The 7145-nt window shown below is 44.3% G+C and overlaps 2 non-coding genes across 2 annotated transcripts; both read right to left on the bottom strand.

The window, feature by feature from the left end:
- Nucleotides 1-899: 899 nt before the first annotated feature.
- On the bottom strand, nucleotides 900-992 carry trnay-gua (transfer RNA tyrosine (anticodon GUA)). Its single transcript has 2 exons — nucleotides 956-992; nucleotides 900-935 (listed from the first exon to the last, which is right to left on the bottom strand). It is a non-coding gene; the product is annotated as a tRNA-Tyr (tRNA).
- A 3584-nt stretch (nucleotides 993-4576) lies between these two features.
- trnay-gua (transfer RNA tyrosine (anticodon GUA)) lies at nucleotides 4577-4669 on the bottom strand. The gene is made up of 2 exons: nucleotides 4633-4669; nucleotides 4577-4612 (listed from the first exon to the last, which is right to left on the bottom strand). It is a non-coding gene; the product is annotated as a tRNA-Tyr (tRNA).
- Nucleotides 4670-7145: the final 2476 nt, after the last annotated feature.

The raw sequence follows: 7145 nt of genomic DNA, 5'->3' as shown, positions 1-7145 counted from the left end.
CTTCTTAGTGCAGCAAGCAATGGTTCAGTGTCATAATCTGAAAGTCATGAATTCAATCTTCAGAGAAGGCATGAGGGATTACGAAGATTTTTTTCCATCTCTCACCTCATCTTTCCATCTTTCTGCAGAGCAAAATGAAGAGCTTTTGCTGACTGCAGCACATCAAAAGATTTGCTGCCCCTTGTCCTCTCTGTACCCAAACACACAGTGAAATTTTGGAAGTTCATGGGCTATGGACTCAGTGACAACACTCTTGTTTCTGTATAATTGCACCAAGACAATCGGTGAGTGGAGAATATAATCAATGATCCCACTACTTCTCACATGCCAAGTGAGCGCTCTACCAGTTGAGCTAATTCCTCGTTTGCTGTTTGTAAATCGCCCTTCACAGTTCCCGCCTCGCACTCGCCTCCAAGCTGCTCCACGACCAGCAGAGAAATCTTGCCTTGGGTTGCCGCTCCCTGAATATATTAAATACTTTGCTCCAATCGGCGGTATTGAGCATCAGCAAGTGAGGAACAGCAGAACGGGAAGCCACAGTAATCATGAATGATGCTGAGAAGAGCCCGAGCCTGCGGAAGGAAGACGAGGTCACCGGAAAGCAACAGTCGCCCGAGCTTGAGGGAGCAGCGTGAGCCCTGACTGACTGATCGAAGACCTTTTTGCCTGAAATTGAGGGCGATTTGAAGTGTTGCTGCTCAAAGGCACTCCCTGCTGGTGAGCAGAGGCAAATGCTCGAGTGAAACAGCCGTGCTTGGGCAGAAACAGAAAGCTTTCAGGTTTGAGAAAGGAAAAGTGGTGTCCTGTGACTCAGTGGCAACATGTTAATCTGGGAGGTGCCTGCAAAGTTCAAAGAGCGACCTTGAGGTAATTGCTGCTTATTCCAAAAGCACACTCACTCCTTCGAGCCGGAATTGAACCAGTGACCTAAGGATTACTTTAATTGTTTAATTCACTACAGTCCTCCGCTCTACCAGCTGAGCTATCGAAGGGAAGTGATAAAAATTGATGTCTGTGGTGATTATTTACCGTGCGCCTGTTGACATGTTCAGACTCATGGACTCCAGTGCTGATCGAAGACTTCTTTCACCTGAAAGCGAGAGCTGAGTGTTTTGAAGTATTGCTGCTCAAAAGCACTCCCTGCTGGTGAGCAGAGGCAAAACAGCCTTGTTTGGGCAGACACAAAAAGTTTTGCGGCTTGAGAAAGGAAAAGAGGCGTCCTGTGCCTTCATGGCAACATGTTAATCTGTAAGGTGCCTGTAAAGTTAAGAGAGCGACCTTGAACTAACTGCTGCTTATTGCAAAATCACGCATACTCCTTCGAGCAGGAATTGAACAAATGACGTAAGGATGACTTTATCTTATTTTCCACGACAATCTTGTCGCGCTACCAGCTGAGATATCGGAGGGAAGCGGCAAAAATGTTTCACTTTGGTGATTGTTCACCGTGCACCTTTGACACACCCGGACTCGTGGATTCCAGTGCTCATGACTGAGGCTGACTCGGTACCTGCTCATACCGCAGCGCTGTGGGAGTGTGAGCTGCTCTGTGTTCTCCACAGCCTGGGCCAGTGACACAATGAATAATGTGACTGATTATTGATCTGGAGATTGTGGGTTTAAGTTTACGGAGGGTGTCAAGTGGAAGGCCGGGCCTGGAGAGCATTGGAATAGTCGAGTCCAGAAGCAAACAAAGGCACGGATGAGGGTTTCAGCAGCAGAACTTCATTCTGGCAGTTGGGATTTGTTTCTGCTGATGTTAATAACCGCTATAACTGGGCTGAAATTCAATATTCTGGATCTATTTCAAATAAATCAACTTTGTTTCAAACGGAATGGTTCAATTACTTGCTGAATTCAAGATAAGAGACTAATTGATGTCCTAATTACCGATTATTATGCCTATTCTCCTTTCTCACTGCAGATTATTTCAGCTCGCATACCTTCAATTACTCTCATGGCCAAGTCCCAGTTCCCCGGTCCTTCCTGATTGCCTTATCCAGCCTTCAGATCCATGGAAGGTACCGGTAATGTACCCGGGATCACTAAACAAATAACCCAGTCTGTGAATCACTTTCAGCTACTGGACTTATCGTGTGTCCCACAGCATCTCTCTCACCTTCAATGCGTGAATAGAGCATCAGGCCTGGAAATCTCGTCGTCAATTTAAATACACTCATCAAATGCATTTAACAAAATACAAACAAGTAAACACATCACGGACCAATAATCCAGCACTAAATTAATAGGAGTAAGTCTGTTATCAAACTCCTTGAGTGGACAGAATAAAGAAAAATCCCAACTCTAAGATTCCCTCGAATCCTTTGCAAATACCTTACAAATCTTGACAATAATCAACAAGTCTAATTTAATGTTGACCTTTATCTTGAGTGGGGTTGGAATACAGAAGTGATGCTTCAGTTGCAAAGAACCTTGGTCAGACCCCATCTGGAGAACTGGGCACTGAACCGAGAGAGAGATCAATCGGCCTTGGGAAAGATACAGTGCAGATTCACCAGAATGATGCCGGGGTTAAAAGGATTAAATTATGAGGATAGGTGGCATGAACTTGGTTTTTATTCCCATGAGTTTGGAACATTGAGATGTGATCTCACTGAGGTGTTTAAAATAATAAAGGTATACAATAAGGTAGATACAGAGAAATTATTTCTTCTGGAGGGGGAATCCAGAACAAGTCAGTAATATATATCAAGAATAGCAGTGGTCCCAGCACCGACCCCTGGGGAACACGACTGTATACCTCCCTCCATTCCGAAAATCAGTCATTCACCACTACTCTCTGTTTCATGTTATTCAGCCAATTCTGTATCAATGCTGCTACTGCCCCTTTTATTCCATGGGCTTCAATCTTGATGACAAGCCTATTATGCGGCACTGTATCAAACGCCTTTTGAAAGTCCATACACACCACATCAACCGAATGGTCCTCATCGACCCTCTCTGTTACCTTGTCAAAAAACTGTATCAAGTTAGTTAAACACGATTTGCCTTTAACAAATCCGTGCTGGCTTTCCCTAATCCTTGTCCAAGTGACTGCTAATTCTATCCCGGATTATCGTTGCTAGAACTTTCCCCACTACCGAGGTTAAACTGACTGGTCTGTAGATGCTGGGTTTTATCATTCACCCTTTCTTGAACAAGAATGTAACATTTGCAATTCTCCAGTCCTCTGGCATCACCCCCATACCAAGGGATGTTTGGAAGATTATGGCCAGTACCTCTGCAATTTCCACCGTTACTTCCCCCAGCAAAGTAGGATGCATCCCATCCGGACCAGGTGACGTTTCTACTTTAAGTACAGACAGCCTTTCAAGTACCTCCTCTTTATGATTTTTTCGCCAATCCAGTATCTCAACGACATCTTCCTTTACTGACACTTTGGCAGCATTTTCTTCCTTGGTAAAGACAGATGCAAATTATTTATTTAGTGCCTCCGCCATGCCCACTGCCTCCTATTGCTACTTGCTTACTCTATCCTGGGCCAGTGGTGCAATGGATAACGCATTTGACTAAAAATCACAAGATTATAAGTTCGACTCCAATTAGGCTTGGATTTTTTTTTTGCAAACTGTGCATTATTTTATGGCCTTCAATACCTTGTAAGATGTCCTACATGCTGGTGCTGCCGGGCTGCATACCTGGTAAGTGCCTTCTTAGTGCAGCAAGCAGTGCATCAGTGTCATAATTTGAAAGTCCTGAATTCAATCTTCACAGAAGACATCAAGGATTACGAAGCTTTTTTTTTCCATCTCTCACCTCATCTTTCCATCTTTGCTGCAGAGCAAAATCAAGAACTTTTGCTTGCTGCAGCACATCAAAAGATTTGCTGCCCCTTGACCTCTCTGTACCCAAACACACAGCGAAGTTTAGGAAATACATAGGCTATGGAATCACTGACAACACTCTTGTTTCTGTAGAATTGCACCAAGACAAACGGTGAGTGGAGAATATAATCAATGATCCCACTACTTCTCACATGCTAAGTGACAGCTTTACCAGTTGAGCTAATTCCTCATTTGCTGTTTGTAAATCTCCCTTCACAGTTCCCGCCTCGCACTCGCCTCCAAGCTGCTCCACGACCAGCAGAGAAATCTTGCCTTGGGTTGCCGCTCCCTGAATATATGAAATACTTTGCTCCAATCAGCGGTATCGAGCATCAGCAAGTGAGGAACAGCAGAACGGGAAGCCACAGTAATCATGAATGATGCTGAGAAGAGCCCGAGCCTGCGGAAGGAAGATGAGGTCACCGGAAAGCAACAGCCGCCCGAGCCTGAGGGAGCAGCGTGAGCCCTGACTGACTGACTGATCGAAGACCTTTTTGCCTGAAATTGAGGGCGATTTGAAGTGTTGCTGCTCAAAGGCACTCCCTGCTGGTGAGCAGAGGCAAATGCTCGAGTGAAACAGCCGTGCTTGGGCAGAAACAGAAAGCTTTCAGGTTTGAGAAAGGAAAAGTGGTGTCCTGTGACTCAGTGGCAACATGTTAATCTGGGAGGTGCCTGTCAAGTTCAAAGAGCGACCTTGAGGTAATTGCTGCTTATTCCAAAAGCACACTCACTCCTTCGAGCCGGAATTGAACCAGCGACCTAAGGATTACTTCAATTGTTTAATTCACTACAGTCCTGCGCTCTACCAGCTGAGCTATCGAAGGGAAGTGATAAAAATTGATGTCTGTGGTGAGTATTCACCGTGCACCTTTGACACACCCGGACTCGTGGATTCCAGTGCTCATGACTGAGGCTGACTCGGTCCCTGCTCATACCGCAGCGCTGTGGGAGTGTGAGCTGCTCTTTGTTCTCCACAGCCTGGGCCAGTGACACAATGAATAATGTGACTGATTATTGATCTGGAGATTGTGGGTTTAAGTTGACGGAGGGTGTCAAGTGGAAGGCCGGGCCTGGAGAGCATTGGAATAGTCGAGTCTGGAAGCAACCAAAGGCACGGATGAGGGTTTCAGCAGCAGAACTTCATTCTGGCAGTTGGGATTTGTTTCTGCTGATGTTAATAACCGCTATAACTGGGCTGAAATTCAATATTCTGGATCTATGACAAATAAATCAACTTTGTTTCAAACGGAATGGTTCAATTACTTGCTGAATTCAAGATAAGAGACTAATTGATGTCCTAATTACCGATTATTATGCCTATTCTCCTTTCTCACTGCAGATTATTTCAGCTCGCATACCTTCAATTACTTTCATGGCCAAGTCCCAGTTCCCCGGTCCTTCCTGATTGCCTTATCCAGCCTTCAGATCCATGGAAGGTATCGGTAATGTACCCGGGATCACTAAACACAAAACCCAGTCTGTGAATCACTTTCAGCTACTGGACTTATCGTGTGTCCCACAGCATCTCTCTCACCTTCAATGCGTGAATAGAGCATCAGGCCTGGAAATCTCGTCTTCAATTTAAATCCACTCATCAAATGTATTTAACAAAATACAAACAAGTAAACACATCACGGACCAATAATCCAGCACTAAATTCAAAGGAGTAAGTCTGTTATCAAACTCCTTGAGTGGACAGAATAAAGAAAAATCCCAACTCTAAGATTCCCTCGAATCCTTTGCAAATACCTTACAAATCTTGACAATAATCAACAAGTCTAATTTAATGTTGACCTTTATCTTGAGTGGGGTTGGAATACAGAAGTGATGCTTCAGTTGCAAAGAACCTTGGTCAGACCCCATCTGGAGAACTGGGCACTGAACCGAGAGAGAGATAAATCGGCCTTGGGAAAGATACAGTGCAGATTCACCAGAATGATGGCGGGGTTAAAAGGATTAAATTATGAGGATACGTGGCATGAACTTGGTTTTTATTCCCATGAGTTTGGAACATTGAGATGTGATCTCACTGAGGTGTTTAAAATAATAAAGGTATACAATGAGGTAGATACAGAGAAATGATTTCATCTGGAGGGGGAATCCAGAACAATTCAGTAATATATATCAAGAATAGCAGTGGTCCCAGAATCGACCCCTGGGGAACACCACTGTATACCTCCCTCCATTCCGAAAATCAGTCATTCACCACTACTCTCTGCTTCATGTTATTCAGCCAATTCTGTATCAATGCTGCTACTGCCCCTTTTATTCCATGGGCTTCAATCTTGATGACAAGCCTATTATGCGGCACTGTATCAAACGCCTTTTGAAAGTCCATACACACCACATCAACCGAATGGTCCTCATCGACCCTCTCTGTTACCTTGTCAAAAAACTGTATCAAGTTAGTTAAACACGATTTGCCTTCAACAAATCCGTGCTGGCTTTCCCTAATCCTTGTCCAAGTGACTGCTAATTGTGCCCGGGTTATCGTTGCTAGAACTTTCCCCACTACCGAGGTTAAACTGACTGGTCTGTAGATGCTGGGTTTTATCATTCACCCTTTCTTGAACAAGAATGTAACATTTGCAATTCTCCAGTCCTCTGGCATCACCCCCATACCAAGGGATGTTTGGAAGATTATGGCCAGTACCTCTGCAATTTCCACCGTTACTTCCCCCAGCAAAGTAGGATGCATCCCATCCGGACCAGGTGACGTTTCTACTTTAAGTACAGACAGCCTTTCAAGTACCTCCTCTTTATGAATTTTTCGCCAATCCAGTATCTCAACGACATCTTCCTTTACTGACACTTTGGCAGCATTTTCTTCCTTGGTAAAGACAGATGCAAAGTATTTATTTAGTGCCTCCGCCATGCCCACTGCCTCCTATTGCTACTTGCTCACTCTATCCTGAGCCAGTGGTGCAATGGATAACGCATTTGACTAAAAATCACAAGATTATAAATTCGACTCCAATTAGGCTTGGATTTTTTTTTTGCAAACTGTGCATTATTTTATGGCCTTCAATACTTTGTAAGCTGTCCTACTTGCTGGTGCTGCCGGGCTGCATACCTGGTAAGTGCCTTCTTGGTGCAGCAAGCAGTGCATCAGTGTCATAATTTGAAAGTCCTGAATTCAATCTTCACAGAAGACATCAAGGATTACGAAGCTTTTTTTTCCATCTCTCACCTCATCTTTCCATCTTTGCTGCAGAGCAAAATCAAGAACTTTTGCTTGCTGCAGCACATCAAAAGATTTGCTGCCCCTTGACCTCTCTGTACCCAAACAATTGTAAACAA

Source organism: Heptranchias perlo, chromosome 20, assembly GCF_035084215.1.
Source record: "Heptranchias perlo isolate sHepPer1 chromosome 20, sHepPer1.hap1, whole genome shotgun sequence".
NCBI classification, from domain to species: domain Eukaryota; kingdom Metazoa; phylum Chordata; class Chondrichthyes; order Hexanchiformes; family Hexanchidae; genus Heptranchias; species Heptranchias perlo.
The sequence above is the reverse complement of the archived record's forward strand: the minus strand, read 5'-3'. Positions and strand labels throughout refer to the sequence as shown.